This window comes from Macaca nemestrina, chromosome 13, assembly GCF_043159975.1.
Source record: "Macaca nemestrina isolate mMacNem1 chromosome 13, mMacNem.hap1, whole genome shotgun sequence".
NCBI lineage: Eukaryota > Metazoa > Chordata > Mammalia > Primates > Cercopithecidae > Macaca > Macaca nemestrina.
Genome location: NC_092137.1, coordinates 99,794,658 through 99,814,697, shown reverse-complemented (window position 1 = coordinate 99,814,697; position 20,040 = coordinate 99,794,658).

The window sequence follows — 20,040 nt, the reverse complement described above, 5'->3', positions numbered from 1 at the left end:
GGAAGCCCTTAGAGGGCTATGGTGAAAAGGAAATATCCTCAGATGAAATCTGGAAAGTAGCTTTCTGAGAAACTGCTTAGTGTTCTGTTAATTCATCTCACAGAGTTACATCTGTATTTCGTGGATCTCTTTGCTAGCCTTATTTCTGTGGAATCTGAGAACAGATATTTCGGACCCCTTGGAAGACTATAGGGCCAAAGGAAATATGCTCCTATAACAAACAGAAAGAAGCTTTCTGAGAAACTTCTTTGTGTTCTGTGAAATCATCTCACAGAGTTACAGCTTTCCCCTCAAGAAGCCTTTCGCTAAGACAGTTCTTGTGGAATTGGCAAAGTGATATTTGGAAGCCCATAGAGGGCTATGGTGAAAAAGGAAATATCCTCACATGAAATCTGGAAAGAAGCTTTCTGAGAAACTGCTTAGTGTTCTGTTAATTCATCTCACAGAGTTACATCTGTATTTCGTGGATCTCTTTGGTAGCCTTATTTCTGTGGAATCTGAGAACAGATATTTCGGATCCCTTGGAAGACTATAGGGCCAAAGGAAATATCCTCCGATAACAAAGAGAAAGAAGCTTTCTGAGAAACTTCTTTGTGTTCTGTGAAATCATCTCACAGAGTTACAGCTTTCCCCTCAAGAAGCCTTTCGCTAAGACAGTTCTTGTGGTATTGGCAAAGTGATATTTGGAAGCGCATAGAGGGCTATGGTGAAAACGAAATATCCTCAGATGAAATCTGGAAAGTAGCTTTCTGAGAAACTGCTTAGTGTTCTGTTAATTCATCTCACAGAGTTACATCTGTATTTCGTGGATCTCTTTGCCAGCCTTATTTCTGTGGAATCTGAGAACAGATATTTCGGATCCCTTGGAAGACTATAGGGCCAAAGGAAATATCCTCCGATAACAAAGAGAAAGAAGCTTTCTGAGAAACTTCTTTGTGTTCTGTGAAATCATCTCACAGAGTTACAGCTTTCCCCTCAAGAAGCCTTTCGCTAAGACAGTTCTTGTGGAATTGGCAAAGTGATATATGGAAGCCCATAAAGGGCTATGGTGAAAAAGGAAATATCCTCAGATGAAATCTGGAAAGAAGCTTTCTGAGAAACTGCTTAGTGTTCTGTTAATTCATCTCGCAGAGTTACATCTGTATTTAGTGGATATCTTTGCTAGCCTTATTTCTGTGGATTCTGAGAACAGATATTTCGGATCCCTTGGAAGACTATAGGGCCAAAGGAAATATCCTGCGATAACAAAGAGAAAGAAGCTTTCTGAGAAACTTCTTTGTGTTCTGTGAAATCATCTCACAGAGTTACAGCATTCCCCTCAAGAAGCCTTTCGCTAAGCCAGTTCTTGTGGAATTGGCAAAGTGATATTTGAAAGCCCATAGAGGGCTATGGTGAAAAAGGAAATATCCTCAGATGAAATCTGGAAAGAAGCATTCTGAGAAACTGCTTAGTGTTCTGTTAATTCATCTCACAGACTTACATCTGTATTTCGTGGATCTCTTTGCTAGAATTATTTCTGTGGAATCTGAGAACAGATATTTCGGATCCCTTGGAGGAATATAGGGCCAAAGGAAATATGCTCCGATAACAAAGAGAAAGAAGCTTTCTGAGAAACTTCTTTGTGTTCTCTGAAATCATCTCACAGAGTTACAGCTTTCCCCTCAAGAAGCGTTTCGCCAAGACAGTTCTTGTGGAATTGGCAAAGTGACATTTGGAGCCCATAGAGGGCTATGGTGAAAAAGGAAATATCCTCAGATGAAATCTGGAAAGAAGCATTCTGAGAAACTGCTTAGTGTTCTGTTAATTCATCTCACAGAGTTACAGCTGTATTTCGTGGATCTCTTTGCTAGCCTTATTTCTCTGGAATCTGAGAAGAGATATTTCGGATCCCTTGGAAGACTATAGGGCCAAAGGAAATATCCTCCGATAACAAAGAGAAAGAAGCTTTCTGAGAAACTTCTTTGTGGTCTGTGGAATCATCTCACAGAGTTACAGCTTCCCCCGCAAGAAGCCTTTCGCTAAGACAGTTCTTGTGGAATTGGCAAAGTGATATTTGGAAGCCCATAGAGGGCTATGGTGAAAAAGGAAATATCCTCAGATGAAATCTGAAAAGAAGCTTTCTGAGAAACTGCTTAGTGTTCTGTTAATTCATCTCACAGAGTTACATCTGTATTTCGTGGATCTCTTTGCTAGCCTTATTTCTGTGGAATCTGAGAACAGATATTTCGGATCCCATGGAAGACTAAACGGCCTAAGGAAATATTCTCCGATAACAAAGAGAAAGAAGCTTTCTGAGAAACTTCTTTGTGTTCTGTGAAATCATCTCACAAGGTTACAGCTTTCCCCTCAAGAAGGCTTTCGCTAAGACAGTTCTTGTGGAATTGGCAAAGTGATATTTGGAAGCCCATAGAGGGCTATGGTGAAAAAGGAAATATCCTCAGATGCAATCTGGAAAGAAGCTTTCTGAGAAACTGCTTAGTGTTCTGTAAATTCATCTCACAGAGTTACATCTGTATTTAGTGGATCTCTTTGCTAGCCTTATTTCTGTGGAATCTGAGAACAGATATTTCGGATCCCTTGCAAGACTATAGGGCCAAAGGAAATATCCTCCGATAACAAAGAGAAAGAAGCTTTCTGAGAAACTTCTTTGTGTTCTGTGAAATCATCTCACAGAGTTACAGCTTTCCCCTCAAGAAGCCTTCCGCTAAGACAGTTCTTCTGGAATTGGCAAAGTGATATTTGGAAGCCCATAGAGGGCTACGGTGAAAAAGGAAATATCCTCAGATGAAATCTGGAAAGAAGCTTTCTGAGAAACTGCTTAGTGTTCTGTTAATTCATCTCACAGACTTACATCTGTATTTCGTGGATCTCTTTGCTAGCCTTATTTTTGTTGAATCTGAGAACAGATATTTCGGATCCCTTGCAAGACTATAGGGCCAAAGGAAATATCCTCCGATAACAAAGAGAAAGAATCTTTCTGAGAAACTTCTTTGTGTTCTGTGAAATCATCTCACAGAGTTACAGCTTTCCCCTCAAGAAGCCTTTCGCTAAGACAGTTCTTGTGGAATTGGCAAAGTGATATTTGGAAGCCCATAGAGGGCTATGGTGAAAAAGGAAATATCCTCAGATGAAATCTGGAAAGAAGCTTTCTGAGAAACTGCTTAGTGTTCTGTTAATTCATCTCACAGAGTTACATCTGTATTTCGTGGATCTCTTTGCTAGCCTTATTTCTGTGGAATCTGAGAACAGATATTTCGGATCCCTTGCAAGACTATAGAGCCAAAGGAAATATCCTTCGATAACAAAGAGAAAGAAGCTTTCTGAGAAACTTCTTTGTGGTCTGTGGAATCATCTCACAGAGTTACAGCTTCCCCCGCAAGAAGCCTTTCGCTAAGACAGTTCTTGTGGAATTGGCAAAGTGATATTTGGAAGCCCATAGAGGGCTATGGTGAAAAAGGAAATATCCTCAGATGAAATCTGAAAAGAAGCTTTCTGAGAAACTGCTTAGTGTTCTGTTAATTCATCTCACAGAGTTACATCTGTATTTCGTGGATCTCTTTGCTAGCCTTATTTCTGTGGAATCTGAGAACAGATATTTCGGATCCCATGGAAGACTAAACGGCCTAAGGAAATATTCTCCGATAACAAAGAGAAAGAAGCTTTCTGAGAAACTTCTTTGTGTTCTGTGAAATCATCTCACAAGGTTACAGCTTTCCCCTCAAGAAGGCTTTCGCTAAGACAGTTCTTGTGGAATTGGCAAAGTGATATTTGGAAGCCCATAGAGGGCTATGGTGAAAAAGGAAATATCCTCAGATGCAATCTAGAAAGAAGCTTTCTGAGAAACTGCTTAGTGTTCTGTAAATTCATCTCACAGAGTTACATCTGTATTTAGTGGATCTCTTTGCTAGCCTTATTTCTGTGGAATCTGAGAACAGATATTTCGGATCCCTTGCAAGACTATAGGGCCAAAGGAAATATCCTCCGATAACAAAGAGAAAGAAGCTTTCTGAGAAACTTCTTTGTGTTCTGTGAAATCATCTCACAGAGTTACAGCTTTCCCCTCAAGAAGCCTTCCGCTAAGACAGTTCTTCTGGAATTGGCAAAGTGATATTTGGAAGCCCATAGAGGGCTACGGTGAAAAAGGAAATATCCTCAGATGAAATCTGGAAAGAAGCTTTCTGAGAAACTGCTTAGTGTTCTGTTAATTCATCTCACAGACTTACATCTGTATTTCGTGGATCTCTTTGCTAGCCTTATTTTTGTTGAATCTGAGAACAGATATTTCGGATCCCTTGCAAGACTATAGGGCCAAAGGAAATATCCTCCGATAACAAAGAGAAAGAATCTTTCTGAGAAACTTCTTTGTGTTCTGTGAAATCATCTCACAGAGTTACAGCTTTCCCCTCAAGAAGCCTTTCGCTAAGACAGTTCTTGTGGAATTGGCAAAGTGATATTTGGAAGCCCATAGAGGGCTATGGTGAAAAAGGAAATATCCTCAGATGAAATCTGGAAAGAAGCTTTCTGAGAAACTGCTTAGTGTTCTGTTAATTCATCTCACAGAGTTACATCTGTATTTCGTGGATCTCTTTGCTAGCCTTATTTCTGTGGAATCTGAGAACAGATATTTCGGATCCCTTGCAAGACTATAGAGCCAAAGGAAATATCCTTCGATAACAAAGAGAAAGAAGCTTTCTGAGAAACTTCTTTGTGTTCTGTGAAATCATCTCACAGAGTTACAGCTTTCCCCTCAAGAAGCGTTTCGCCAAGACAGTTCTTGTGGAATTGGCAAAGTGACATTTGGAACCCATAGAGGGCTATGGTGAAAAAGGAAATATCCTCAGATGAAATCTGGAAAGAAGCTTTCTGAGAAACTGCTTAGTGTTCTGTTAATTCATCTCACAGAGTTACATCTGTATTTCGTGGATCTCTTTGCTAGCCTTATTTCTGTGGAATCTGAGAACAGATAGTTCGGATCCCTTGGAAGAATATAGGGCCAAAGGAAATATCCTCCGATAACAAAGAGAAAGAAGCTTTCTGAGAAACTTCTTTGTGTTCTGTGAAATCATCTCACAGAGTTACAGCTTTCCCCTCAAGAAGCCTTTCGCTAAGCCAGTTCTTGTGGAATTGGCAAAGTGATATTTGGAAGCCCATAGAGGGCTATGGTGAAAAAGGAAATATCCCCAGATGAAATCTGGAAAGAAGCTTTCTGAGAAACTGCTTAGTGTTCTGTTAATTCATCTCACAGACTTACATCTGTATTTCGTGGATCTCTTTGCTTGCCTTATTTTTGTGGAATCTGAGAACAGATATTTCGGATCCCTTGCAAGACTATAGGGATAAAGGAAATATCCTCCGATAACAAAGAGAAAGAAGCTTTCTGAGAAACTTCTTTGTGTTCTGTGAAATCATCTCACAGAGTTACAGCTTTCCCCTCAAGAAGCGTTTCGCCAAGACAGTTCTTGTGGAATTGGCAAAGTGATATTTGGAAGCCCATAGAGGGCTATGGTGAAAAAGGAAATATCCTCAGATGAAATCTGGAAAGAAGCTTTCTGAGAAACTGCTTAGTGTTCTGTTAATTCATCTCACAGAGTTACATCTGTATTTCGTGGATCTCTTTGGTAGCCTTATTTCTGTGGAATCTGAGAACAGATATTTCGGATCCCTTGGAAGACTATAGGGCCAAAGGAAATATCCTCCGATAACAAAGAGAAAGAAGCTTTCTGAGAAACTTCTTTGTGTTCTGTGAAATCATCTCACAGAGTTACAGCTTTCCCCTCAAGAAGCCTTTCGCTAAGACAGTTCTTGTGGTATTGGCAAAGTGATATTTGGAAGCGCATAGAGGGCTATTGTGAAAACGAAATATCCCAGATGAAATCTGGAAAGTAGCTTTCTGAGAAACTGCTTAGTGTTCTGTTAATTCATCTCACAGAGTTACATCTGTATTTCGTGGATCTCTTTGCCAGCCTTATTTCTGTGGAATCTGAGAACAGATATTTCTGATCCCTTGGAAGACTATAGGGCCAAAGGAAATATCCTCCGATAACAAAGAGAAAGAAGCTTTCTGAGAAACTTCTTTGTGTTCTGTGAAATCATCTCACAGAGTTACAGCTTTCCCCTCAAGAAGCCTTTCGCTAAGACAGTTCTTGTGGAATTAGCAAAGTGATATATGGAAGCCCATAAAGGGCTATGGTGAAAAAGGAAATATCCTCAGATGAAATCTGGAAAGAAGCTTTCTGAGAAACTGCTTAGTGTTCTGTTAATTCATCTCGCAGAGTTACATCTGTATTTAGTGGATATCTTTGCTAGCCTTATTTCTGTGGATTCTGAGAACAGATATTTCGGATCCCTTGGAAGACTATAGGGCCAAAGGAAATATCCTGCGATAACAAAGAGAAAGAAGCTTTCTGAGAAACTTCTTTGTGTTCTGTGAAATCATCTCACAGAGTTACAGCATTCCCCTCAAGAAGCCTTTCGCTAAGCCAGTTCTTGTGGAATTGGCAAAGTGATATTTGAAAGCCCATAGAGGGCTATGGTGAAAAAGGAAATATCCTCAGATGAAATCTGGAAAGAAGCATTCTGAGAAACTGCTTAGTGTTCTGTTAATTCATCTCACAGACTTACATCTGTATTTCGTGGATCTCTTTGCTAGAATTATTTCTGTGGAATCTGAGAACAGATATTTCGGATCCCTTGGAAGAATATATGGCCAAAGGAAATATGCTCCGATAACAAAGAGAAAGAAGCTTTCTGAGAAACTTCTTTGTGTTCTCTGAAATCATCTCACTGAGTTACAGCTTTCCCCTCAAGAAGCGTTTCGCCAAGACAGTTCTTGTGGAATTGGCAAAGTGACATTTGGAGCCCATAGAGGGCTATGGTGAAAAAGGAAATATCCTCAGATGAAATCTGGAAAGAAGCATTCTGAGAAACTGCTTAGTGTTCTGTTAATTCATCTCACAGAGTTACAGCTGTATTTCGTGGATCTCTTTGCTAGCCTTATTTCTCTGGAATCTGAGAAGAGATATTTCGGATCCCTTGGAAGACTATAGGGCCAAAGGAAATATCCTCCGATAACAAAGAGAAAGAAGCTTTCTGAGAAACTTCTTTGTGGTCTGTGGAATCATCTCACAGAGTTACAGCTTCCCCCCCAAGAAGCCTTTCGCAAAGACAGTTCTTGTGGAATTGGCAAAGTGATATTTGGAAGCCCATAGAGGGCTATGGTGAAAAAGGAAATATCCTCAGATGAAATCTGAAAAGAAGCTTTCTGAGAAACTGCTTAGTGTTCTGTTAATTCATCTCACAGAGTTACATCTGTATTTCGTGGATCTCTTTGCTAGCCTTATTTCTGTGGAATCTGAGAACAGATATTTCGGATCCCTTGCAAGACTATAGGGCCAAAGGAAATATCCTCCGATAACAAAGAGAAAGAAGCTTTCTGAGAAACTTCTTTGTGTTCTGTGAAATCATCTCACAGAGTTACAGCTTTCCCCTCAAGAAGCCTTCCGCTAAGACAGTTCTTCTGGAATTGGCAAAGTGATATTTGGAAGCCCATAGAGGGCTATGGTGAAAAAGGAAATATCCTCAGATGAAATCTGGAAAGAAGCTTTCTGAGAAACTGCTTAGTGTTCTGTTAATTCATCTCACAGACTTACATCTGTATTTCGTGGATCTCTTTGCTAGCCTTATTTTTGTTGAATCTGAGAACAGATATTTCGGATCCCTTGCAAGACTATAGGGCCAAAGGAAATATCCTCCGATAACAAAGAGAAAGAATCTTTCTGAGAAACTTCTTTGTGTTCTGTGAAATCATCTCACAGAGTTACAGCTTTCCCCTCAAGAAGCCTTTCGCTAAGACAGTTCTTGTGGAATTGGCAAAGTGATATTTGGAAGCCCATAGAGGGCTATGGTGAAAAAGGAAATATCCTCAGATGAAATCTGGAAAGAAGCTTTCTGAGAAACTGCTTAGTGTTCTGTTAATTCATCTCACAGAGTTACATCTGTATTTCGTGGATCTCTTTGCTAGCCTTATTTCTGTGGAATCTGAGAACAGATATTTCGGATCCCTTGCAAGACTATAGAGCCAAAGGAAATATCCTTCGATAACAAAGAGAAAGAAGCTTTCTGAGAAACTTCTTTGTGTTCTGTGAAATCATCTCACAGAGTTACAGCTTTCCCCTCAAGAAGCGTTTCGCCAAGACAGTTCTTGTGGAATTGGCAAAGTGACATTTGGAGCCCATAGAGGGCTATGGTGAAAACGGAAATATCCTCAGATGAAATCTGGAAAGAAGCTTTCTGAGAAACTGCTTAGTGTTCTGTTAATTCATCTCACAGAGTTACATCTGTATTTCGTGGATCTCTTTGCTAGACTTATTTCTGTGGAATCTGAGAACAGATAGTTCGGATCCCTTGGAAGAATATAGGGCCAAAGGAAATATCCTCCGATAACAAAGAGAAAGAAGCTTTCTGAGAAACTTCTTTGTGTTCTGTGAAATCATCTCACAGAGTTACAGCTTTCCCCTCAAGAAGCCTTTCGCTAAGACAGTTCTTGTGGAATTGGCAAAGTGATATTTGGAAGCCCATAGAGGGCTATGGTGAAAAAGGAAATATCCCCAGATGAAATCTGGAAAGAAGCTTTCTGAGAAAATGCTTAGTGTTCTGTTAATTCATCTCACAGACTTACATCTGTATTTCGTGGATCTCTTTGCTTGCCTTATTTTTGTGGAATCTGAGAACAGATATTTCGGATCCCTTGCAAGACTATAGGGATAAAGGAAATATCCTCCGATAACAAAGAGAAAGAAGCTTTCTGAGAAACTTCTTTGTGTTCTGTGAAATCATCTCACAGAGTTACAGCTTTCCCCTCAAGAAGCGTTTCGCCAAGACAGTTCTTGTGGAATTGGCAAAGTGACATTTGGAGCCCATAGAGGGCTAAGATGAAAAAGGAAATATCCTCAGATGAAATCTGGAAAGAAGCATTCTGAGAAACTGCTTAGTGTTCTGTTAATTCATCTCACAGAGTTACAGCTGTATTTCGTGGATCTCTTTGCTAGCCTTATTTCTGGGGAATCTGAGAAGAGATATTTCGGATCCCTTGGAAGACTATAGGGCCAAAGGAAATATCCTCCGATAACAAAGAGAAAGAAGCTTTCTGAGAAACTTCTTTGTGTTCTGTGGAATCATCTCACAGAGTTACAGCTTCCCCCCCAAGAAGCCTTTCGCTAAGAGAGTTCTTGTGGAATTGGCAAAGTGATATTTGGAAGCCCATAGAGGGCTATGGTGAAAAAGGAAATATCCTCAGATGAAATCTGAAAAGAAGCTTTCTGAGAAACTGCTTAGTGTTCTGTTAATTCATCTCACAGAGTTACATCTGTATTTCGTGGATGTCTTTGCTAGCCTTATTTCTGTGGAATCTGAGAACAGATATTTCGGATCCCATGGAAGACTATACGGCCTAAGGAAATATCCTCCGATAACAAAGAGAAAGAAGCTTTCTGAGAAACTTCTTTGTGTTCTGTGAAATCATCTCACAAGGTTACAGCTTTCCCCTCAAGAAGCCTTTCGCTAAGACAGTTCTTGTGGAATTGGCAAAGTGATATTTGGAAGCCCATAGAGGGCTATGGTGAAAAAGGAAATATCCTCAGATGCAATCTGGAAAGAAGCTTTCTGAGAAACTGCTTAGTGTTCTGTTAATTCATCTCACAGAGTTACATCTGTATTTCGTGGATCTCTTTGCTAGCCTTATTTCTGTGGAATCTGAGAACAGATATTTCGGATCCCTTGCAAGACCTAGGCCTTAGGAAATATCCTCCGATAACAAAGAGAAAGAAGCTTTCTGAGAAACTTCTTTGTGTTCTGTGAAATCATCTCACAGAGTTACAGCTTTCCCCTCAAGAAGCCTTTCGCTAAGACAGTTCTTGTGGAATTGGCAAAGTGATATTTGGAAGCCCATAGAGGGCTACGGTGAAAAAGGAAATATCCCCAGATGAAATCTGGAAAGAATCTTTCTGAGAAACTGCTTAGTGTTCTGTTAATTCATCTCACAGACTTACATCTGTATTTCGTGGATCTCTTTGCTAGCCTTATTTCTGTGGAATCTGAGAACAGATATTTCGGACCCCTTGGAAGACTATAGGGCCAAAGGAAATATGCTCCTATAACAAACAGAAAGAAGCTTTCTGAGAAACTTCTTTGTGTTCTGTGAAATCATCTCACAGAGTTACAGCTTTCCCCTCAAGAAGCCTTTCGCTAAGACAGTTCTTGTGGAATTGGCAAAGTGATATTTGGAAGCCCATAGAGGGCTATGGTGAAAAAGGAAATATCCTCACATGAAATCTGGAAAGAAGCTTTCTGAGAAAATGCTTAGTGTTCTGTTAATTCATCTCACAGAGTTACATCTGTATTTCGTGGATCTCTTTGCTAGCCTTATTTCTGTGGAATCTGAGAACAGATATTTCGGATCCCTTGGAAGACTATAGGGCCAAAGGAAATATCCTCCGATAACAAAGAGAAAGAAGCTTTCTGAGAAACTTCTTTGTGTTCTGTGAAATCATCTCACAGAGTTACAGCTTTCCCCTCAAGAAGCCTTTCGCTAAGACAGTTCTTGTGGTATTGGCAAAGTGATATTTGGAAGCGCATAGAGGGCTATGGTGAAAACGAAATATCCTCAGATGAAATCTGGAAAGTAGCTTTCTGAGAAACTGCTTAGTGTTCTGTTAATTCATCTCACAGAGTTACATCTGTATTTCGTGGATCTCTTTGCCAGCCTTATTTCTGTGGAATCTGAGAACAGATATTTCGGATCCCTTGGAAGACTATAGGGCCAAAGGAAATATCCTCCGATAACAAAGAGAAAGAAGCTTTCTGAGAAACTTCTTTGTGTTCTGTGAAATCATCTCACAGAGTTACAGCTTTCCCCTCAAGAAGCCTTTCGCTAAGACAGTTCTTGTGGAATTGGCAAAGTGATATATGGAAGCCCATAAAGGGCTATGGTGAAAAAGGAAATATCCTCAGATGAAATCTGGAAAGAAGCTTTCTGAGAAACTGCTTAGTGTTCTGTTAATTCATCTCGCAGAGTTACATCTGTATTTAGTGGATCTCTTTGCTAGCCTTATTTCTGTGGATTCTGAGAACAGATATTTCGGATCCCTTGGAAGACTATAGGGCCAAAGGAAATATCCTCCGATAACAAAGAGAAAGAAGCTTTCTGAGAAACTTCTTTGTGTTCTGTGAAATCATCTCACAGAGTTACAGCATTCCCCTCAAGAAGCCTTTCGCTAAGCCAGTTCTTGTGGAATTGGCAAAGTGATATTTGAAAGCCCATAGAGGGCTATGGTGAAAAAGGAAATATCCTCAGATGAAATCTGGAAAGAAGCATTCTGAGAAACTGCTTAGTGTTCTGTTAATTCATCTCACAGACTTACATCTGTATTTCGTGGATCTCTTTGCTAGAATTATTTCTGTGGAATCTGAGAACAGATATTTCGGATCCCTTGGAAGAATATAGGGCCAAAGGAAATATGCTCCGATAACAAAGAGAAAGAAGCTTTCTGAGAAACTTCTTTGTGTTCTCTGAAATCATCTCACAGAGTTACAGCTTTCCCCTCAAGAAGCCTTTCGCTAAGACAGTTCTTGTGGAATTGGCAAAGTGATATTTGGAAGCCCATTGAGGGCTATGGTGAAAAAGGAAATATCCTCACATGAAATCTGGAAAGAAGCTTTCTGAGAAACTGCTTAGTGTTCTGTTAATTCATCTCACAGAGTTACATCTGTATTTCGTGGATCTCTTTGCTAGCCTTATTTTTGTGGAATCTGAGAACAGATATTTCGGATCCCTTGCAAGACTATAGGGCCAAAGGAAATTTCCTCCGATAACAAAGAGAAAGAAGCTTTCTGAGAAACTTCTTTGTGTTCTGTGAAATCATCTCACAGAGTTACAGCTTTCCCCTCAAGAAGCCTTTCGCTAAGACAGTCCTTGTGGAATTGGCAAAGTGATATTTGGAAGCCCATAGAGGGCTATGTTGAAAAAGGAAATATCCTCACATGAAATCTGGAAAGAAGCTTTCTGAGAAACTGCTTAGTGTTCTGTTAATTCATCTCACAGACTTACATCTGTATTTCGTGGATCTCTTTGCTAGCCTTATTTCTGTGGAATCTGAGAACAGATATTTCGGATCCCTTGCAAGACTATAGGGCCAAAGAAAATATCCTCCGATAACAAAGAGAAAGAAGCTTTCTGAGAAACTTCTTTGTGTTCTGTGAAATCATCTCACAGAGTTACAGCTTTCCCCTCAAGAAGCGTTTCGCCAAGACAGTTCTTGTTGAATTGGCAAAGTGACATTTGGAGCCCATAGAGGGCTATGGTGAAAAAGGAAATATCCTCAGATGAACTCTGGAAAGAAGCATTCTGAGAAACTGCTTAGTGTTCTGTTAATTCATCTCACAGAGTTACATCTGTATTTCGTGGATCTCTTTGCTAGCCTTATTTCTGTGGAATCTGAGAACAGATATTTCGGATCCCTTGGAATACTGTAGTGCCATAGGAAATATCTTCCGATAACAAAGAGAAAGAAGCTTTCTGAGAAACTTCTTTGTGTTCTGTGAAATCATCTCACAGAGATACAGCATTCCCCTCAAGAAGCCTTTCGCTAAGCCAGTTCTTGTGGAATTGGCAAAGTGATATTTGAAAGCCCATAGAGGGCTATGGTGAAAAAGGAAATATCCTCAGATGAAATCTGGAAAGAAGCTTTCTGAGAAACTGCTTAGTGTTCTGTTAATTCATCTCACAGACTTACATCTGTATTTCGTGGATCTCTTTGCTAGCCTTATTTCTGTGGAATCTGAGAACAGATATTTCGGATCCCTTGGAAGAATATAGGGCCAAAGGAAATATCCTCCGATAACAAAGAGAAAGAAGCTTTCTGAGAAACTTCTTTGTGTTCTGTGAAATCATCTCACAGAGTTACAGCTTTCCCCTCAAGAAGCCTTTCGCTAAGACAGTTCTTGTGGAATTGGCAAAGTGATATTTGGAAGCCCATAGAGGGCTATGGTGAAAAAGGAAATATCCTCAGATGAAATCTGGAAAGAAGCTTTCTGAGAAACTGCTTAGTGTTCTGTTAATTCATCTCACAGAGTTACATCTGTATTTCGTGGATCTCTTTGCTTGCCTTATTTTTGTGGAATCTGAGAACAGATATTTCGGATCCTTTGCAAGACTATAGGGCCAAAGGAAATATCCTCCGATAACAAAGAGAAAGAAGGTTTCTGAGAAACTTCTTTGTGTTCTGTGAAATCATCTCACAGAGTTACAGCTTTCCCCTCAAGAAGCGTTTCGCCAAGACAGTTCTTGTGGAATTGGCAAAGTGATATTTGAAAGCCCATAGAGGGCTATGGTGAAAAAGGAAATATCCTCAGATGAAATCTGGAAAGAAGCTTTCTGAGAAACTGCTTAGTGTTCTGTTAATTCATCTCACAGACTTACATCTGTATTTCGTGGATCTCTTTGCTTGCCTTATTTCTGTGGATTCTGAGAACAGATATTTCTGATCCCTTGGAAGAATATTGGGCCAAAGGAAATATCCTCCGATAACAAAGAGAAAGAAGCTTTCTGAGAAACTTCTTTGTGTTCTGTGAAATCATCTCACAGAGTTACAGCTTTCCCCTCAAGAAGCCTTTCGCTAAGACAGTTCTTGTGGAATTGGCAAAGTGATATTTGGAAGCCCATAGAGGGCTATGGTGAAAAAGGAAATATCCTCAGATGAAATCTGGAAAGAAGCTTTCTGAGAAACTGCTTAGTGTTCTGTTAATTCATCTCACAGACTTACATCTGTATTTCGTGGATCTCTTTGCTAGCCTTATTTTTGTGTAATCTGAGAACAGATATTTCGGATCCCTTGCAAGACTATAGGGCCAAAGGAAATATCCTCCGATAACAAAGAGAAAGAAGCTTTCTGAGAAACTTCTTTGTGTTCTGTGAAATCATCTCACAGAGTTACAGCTTTCCCCTCAAGAAGCGTTTCGCCAAGACAGTTCTTGTGGAATTGGCAAAGTGACATTTGGAGCCCATAGAGGACTATGGTGAAAAAGGAAATATCCTCCGATGAAATCTGGAAAGAAGCATTCTGAGAAACTGCTTAGTGTTATGTTAATTCATCTCACAGAGTTACAGCTGTATTTCGTGGATCTCTTTGCTAGCCTTATTTCTTTGGAATCTGAGAAGAGATATTTCGGATCCCTTGGAAGACTATAGGGCCAAAGGAAATATCCTCCGATAACAAAGAGAAAGAAGCTTTCTGAGAAACTTCTTTGTGGTCTGTGGAATCATCTCACAGAGTTACAGCTTCCCCCCCAAGAAGCCTTTCGCTAAGACAGTTCTTGTGGAATTGGCAAAGTGATATTTGGAAGCCCATAGAGGGCTATGGTGAAAAAGGAAATATCCTCAGATGAAATCTGGAAAGAAGCTTTCTGAGAAACTGCTTAGTGTTCTGTTAATTCATCTCACAGACTTACATCTGTATTTCGTGGATCTCTTTGCTAGCCTTATTTTTGTTGAATCTGAGAACAGATATTTCGGATCCCTTGCAAGACTATAGGGCCAAAGGAAATATCCTCCGATAACAAAGAGAAAGAAGCTTTCTGAGAAACTTCTTTGTGTTCTGTGAAATCATCTCACAGAGTTACAGCTTTCCCCTCAAGAAGCCTTTCGCTAAGACAGTTCTTGTGGAATTGGCAAAGTGATATTTGGAAGCCCATAGAGGGCTATGGTGAAAAAGGAAATATCCTCAGATGAAATCTGGAAAGAAGCTTTCTGAGAAACTGCTTAGTGTTCTGTTAATTCATCTCACAGAGTTACATCTGTATTTCGTGGATCTCTTTGCTCGCCTTATTTCTGTGGAATCTCAGAACAGATATTTCGGATCCCTTGCAAGACTATAGAGCCAAAGGAAATATCCTTCGATAACAAAGAGAAAGAAGCTTTCTGAGAAACTTCTTTGTGTTCTGTGAAATCATCTCACAGAGTTACAGCTTTCCCCTCAAGAAGCGTTTCGCCAAGACAGTTCTTGTGGAATTGGCAAAGTGACATTTGGAGCCCATAGAGGGCTACGGTGAAAAAGGAAATATCCTCAGATGAAATCTGGAAAGAAGCTTTCTGAGAAACTGCTTAGTGTTCTGTTAATTCATCTCACAGAGTTACATCTGTATTTCGTGGATCTCTTTGCTAGCCTTATTTCTGTGGAATCTGAGAACAGATAGTTCGGATCCCTTGGAAGAATATAGGGCCAAAGGAAATATCCTCCGATAACAAAGAGAAAGAAGCTTTCTGAGAAACTTCTTTGTGTTCTGTGAAATCATCTCACAGAGTTACAGCTTTCCCCTCAAGAAGCCTTTCGCTAAGACAGATCTTGTGGAATTGGCAAAGTGATATTTGGAAGCCCATAGAGGGCTATGGTGAAAAAGGAAATATCCCCAGATGAAATCTGGAAAGAAGCTTTCTGAGAAACTGCTTAGTGTTCTGTTAATTCATCTCACAGACTTACATCTGTATTTCGTGGATCTCTTTGCTAGCCTTATTTTTGTGGAATCTGAGAACAGATATTTCGGATCCCTTGCAAGACTATAGGGCCAAAGGAAATATCCTCCGATAACAAAGAGAAAGAAGCTTTCTGAGAAACTTCTTTGTGTTCTGTGAAATCATCTCACAGAGTTACAGCTTTCCCCTCAAGAAGCGTTTCGCCAAGACAGTTCTTGTGGAATTGGCAAAGTGACATTTGGAGCCCATAGAGGGCTAAGATGAAAAAGGAAATATCCTCAGATGAAATCTGGAAAGAAGCTTTCTGAGAAACTGCTTAGTGTTCTGTTAATTCATCTCACAGAGTTACAGCTGTATTTCGTGGATCTCTTTGCTAGCCTTACTTCTGTGGAATCTGAGAAGAGATATTTCGGATCCCTTGGAAGACTATAGGGCCAAAGGAAATATCCTCCGATAACAAAGAGAAAGAAGCTTTCTGAGAAACTTCTTTGTGTTCTGTGGAATCATCTCACAGAGTTACAGCTTCCCCCCCAAGAAGCCTTTCGCTAAGACAGTTCTTGTGGAATTGGCAAAGTGATATTTGGAAGCCCATAGAGGGCTATGGTGAAAAAGGAAATATCCTCAGATGAAATCTGAAAAGAAGCTTTCTGAGAAACTGCTTAGTGTTCTGTTAATTCATCTCACAGAGTTACATCTGTATTTCGTGGATCTCTTTGCTAGCCTTATTTCTGTGGAATCTGAGAACAGATATTTCGGATCCCATGAAAGACTATAGGGCCAAAGGAAATATCCTCCGATAACAAAGAGAAAGAAGCTTTCTGAGAAACTTCTTTGTGTTCTGTGAAATCATCTCACAAGGTTACAGCTTTCCCCTCAAGAAGCCTTTCGCTAATACAGTTCTTGTGGAATTGGCAAAGTGATATTTGGAAGCCCATAGAGGGCTATGGTGAAAAAGGAAATATCCTCAGATGCAATCTGGAAAGAAGCTTTCTGAGAAACTGCTTAGTGTTCTGTTAATTCATCTCACAGAGTTACATCTGTATTTAGTGGATCTCTTTGCTAGCCTTATTTCTGTGGAATCTGAGAACAGATATTTCGGATCCCTTGCAAGACTATAGGGCCAAAGGAAATATCCTCCGATAACAAAGAGAAAGAAGCTTTCTGAGAAACTTCTTTGTGTTCTGTGAAATCATCTCACAGAGTTACAGCTTTCCCCTCAAGAAGCCTTCCGCTAAGACAGTTCTTGTGGAATTGGCAAAGTGATATTTGGAAGCCCATAGAGGGCTATGGTGAAAAAGGAAGTATCCTCAGATGAAATCTGGAAAGAAGCTTTCTGAGAAACTGCTTAGTGTTCTGTTAATTCATCTCACAGACTTACATCTGTATTTTGTGGATCTCTTTGCTAGCCTTATTTTTGTGGAATCTGAGAACAGATATTTCGGATCCCTTGCAAGACTATAGGGCCAAAGGAAATATCCTCCGATAACAAAGAGAAAGAAGCTTTCTGAGAAACTTCTTTGTGTTCTGTGAAATCATCTCACAGAGTTACAGCTTTCCCCTCAATAAGCCTTTCGCTAAGACAGTTCTTGTGGAATTGGCAAAGTGATATTTGGAAGCCCATAGAGGGCTATGGTGAAAAAGGAAATATCCTCACATGAAATCTGGAAAGAAGCTTTCTGAGAAACTGCTTAGTGTTCTGTTAATTCATCTCACAGAGTTACATCTGTATTTCGTGGATCTCTTTGCTAGCCTTATTTCTGTGGAATCTGAGAACAGATATTTCGGATCCCTTGCAAGACTATAGGGCCAAAGGAAATATCCTTCGATAACAAAGAGAAAGAAGCTTTCTGAGAAACTTCTTTGTGTTCTGTGAAATCATCTCACAGAGTTACAGCTTTCCCCTCAAGAAGCGTTTCGCCAAGACAGTTCTTGTGGAATTGGCAAAGTGACATTTGGAGCCCATAGAGGGCTATGGTGAAAAAGGAAATATCCTCAGATGAAATCTGGAAAGAAGCTTTCTGAGAAACTGCTTAGTGTTCTGTTAATTCATCTCACAGAGTTACATCTGTATTTCGTGGATCTCTTTGCTAGCCTTATTTCTGTGGAATCTGAGAACAGATATTTCGGATCCCTTGGAAGAATATAGGGCCAAAGGAAATATCCTCCGATAACAAAGAGAAAGAAGCTTTCTGAGAAACTTCTTTGTGTTCTGTGAAATCATCTCACAGAGTTACAGCTTTCCCCTCAAGAAGCCTTTCGCTAAGACAGTTCTTGTGGAATTGGCAAAGTGATATTTGGAAGCCCATAGAGGGCTATGGTGAAAAAGGAAATATCCTCAGATGAAATCTGGAAAGAAGCTTTCTGAGAAACTGCTTAGTGTTCTGTTAATTCATCTCACAGAGTTACATCTGCATTTCGTGGATCTCTTTGCTTGCCTTATTTTTGTGGAATCTGAGAACAGATATTTAGGATCCCTTGCAAGACTATAGGGCCAAAGGAAATATCCTCCGATAACAAAGAGAAAGAAGCTTTCTGAGAAACTTCTTTGTGTTCTGTGAAATCATCTCACAGAGTTACAGCTTTCCCCTCAAGAAGCCTTTCGCTAAGACAGTTCTTGTGGAATTGGCAAAGTGATATTTGGAAGCCCATAGAGGGCTATGGTGAAAAAGGAAATATCCTCAGATGAAATCTGGAAAGAAGCTTTCTGAGAAACTGCTTAGTGTTCTGTTAATTCATCTCACAGAGTTACATCTGTATTTCGTGGATCTCTTTGCTTGCCTTATTTTTGTGGAATCTGAGAACAGATATTTCGGATCCCTTGCAAGACTATAGGGCCAAAGGAAATATCCTCCGATAACAAAGAGAAAGAAGGTTTCTGAGAAACTTCTTTGTGTTCTGTGAAATCATCTCACAGAGTTACAGCTTTCCCCTCAAGAAGCGTTTCGCCAAGACAGTTCTTGTGGAATTGGCAAAGTGATATTTGAAAGCCCATAGAGGGCTATGGCGAAAAAGGAAATATCCTCAGATGAAATCTGGAAAGAAGCTTTCTGAGAAACTGCTTAGTGTTCTGTTAATTCATCTCACAGAGTTACATCTGTATTTCGTGGATCTCTTTGCTAGCCTTATTTCTGTGGAATCTGAGAACAGATATTTCGGATCCCTTGGAAGAATATAGGGCCAAAGGAAATATCCTCCGAAAACAAAGAGAAAGAAGCTTTCTGAGAAACTCCTTTGTGTTCTGTGAAATCATCTCACAGAGTTACAGCTTTCCCCTCAAGAAGCCTTTCGCTAAGACAGTTCTTGTGGAATTGGCAAAGTGATATTTGGAAGCCCATAGAGGGCTATGGTGAAAAAGGTTCAGATGAAATCTGGAAAGAAGCTTTCTGAGAAACTGCTTAGTGTTCTGTTAATTCGTCTCACAGACTTACATCTGTATTTCGTGGATCTCTTTGCTAGCCTTATTTTTGTGGAATCTGAGAACAGATATTTCGGATCCCTTGCAAGACTATTGGGCCAAAGGAAATATCCTCCGATAACAAAGAGAAAGAAGCCTTCTGAGAAACTTCTTTGTGTTCTGTGAAATCATCTCACAGAGTTACACCTTTCCCCTCAAGAAGCGTTTCGCCAAGACAGTTCTTGTGGAATTGGCAAAGTGACATTTGGAGCCCATAGAGGGCTATGGTGAAAAAGGAAATATCCTCAGATGAAATCTGGAAAGAAGCATTCTGAGAAACTGCTTAGTGTTCTGTTAATTCATCTCCCAGAGTTACAGCTGTATTTCGTGGATCTCTTTGCTAGCCTTATTTCTGTGGAATCTGAAAACAGATATTTCGGATCCCATGGAAGACTATACGGCCTAAGGAAATATCCTCCGATAACAAAGAGAAAGAAGCTTTCTGAGAAACTTCTTTGTGTTCTGTGAAATCATCTCACACGGTTACAGCTTTCCCCTCAAGAAGACTTTCGCTAAGACAGTTCTTGTGGAATTGGCAAAGTGATATTTGGAAGCCCATAGAGGGCTATGGTGAAAAAGGAAATATCCTCAGATGCAATCTGGAAAGAAGCTTTCTGAGAAACTGCTTAGTGTTCTGTTAATTCATCTCACAGAGTTACATCTGTATTTAGTGGATCTCTTTGCTAGCCTTATTTCTGTGGAATCTGAGAACAGATATTTCGGATCCCTTGGAAGACTATAGGGCCAAAGGAAATATCCTCCGATAACAAAGAGAAAGAAGCTTTCTGAGAAACTTCTTTGTGTTCTGTGAAATCATCTCACAGAGTTACAGCTTTCCCCTCAAGAAGCCTTCCGCTAAGACAGTTCTTCTGGAATTGGCAAAGTGATATTTGGAAGCCCATAGAGGGCAATGGTGAAAAAGGAAATATCCTCAGATGAAATCTGGAAAGAAGCTTTCTGAGAAACTGCTTAGTGTTCTCTTAATTCATCTCACAGACTTACATCTGTATTTCGTGGATCTCTTTGCTAGCCTTATTTTTGTGGAATCTGAGAACAGATATTT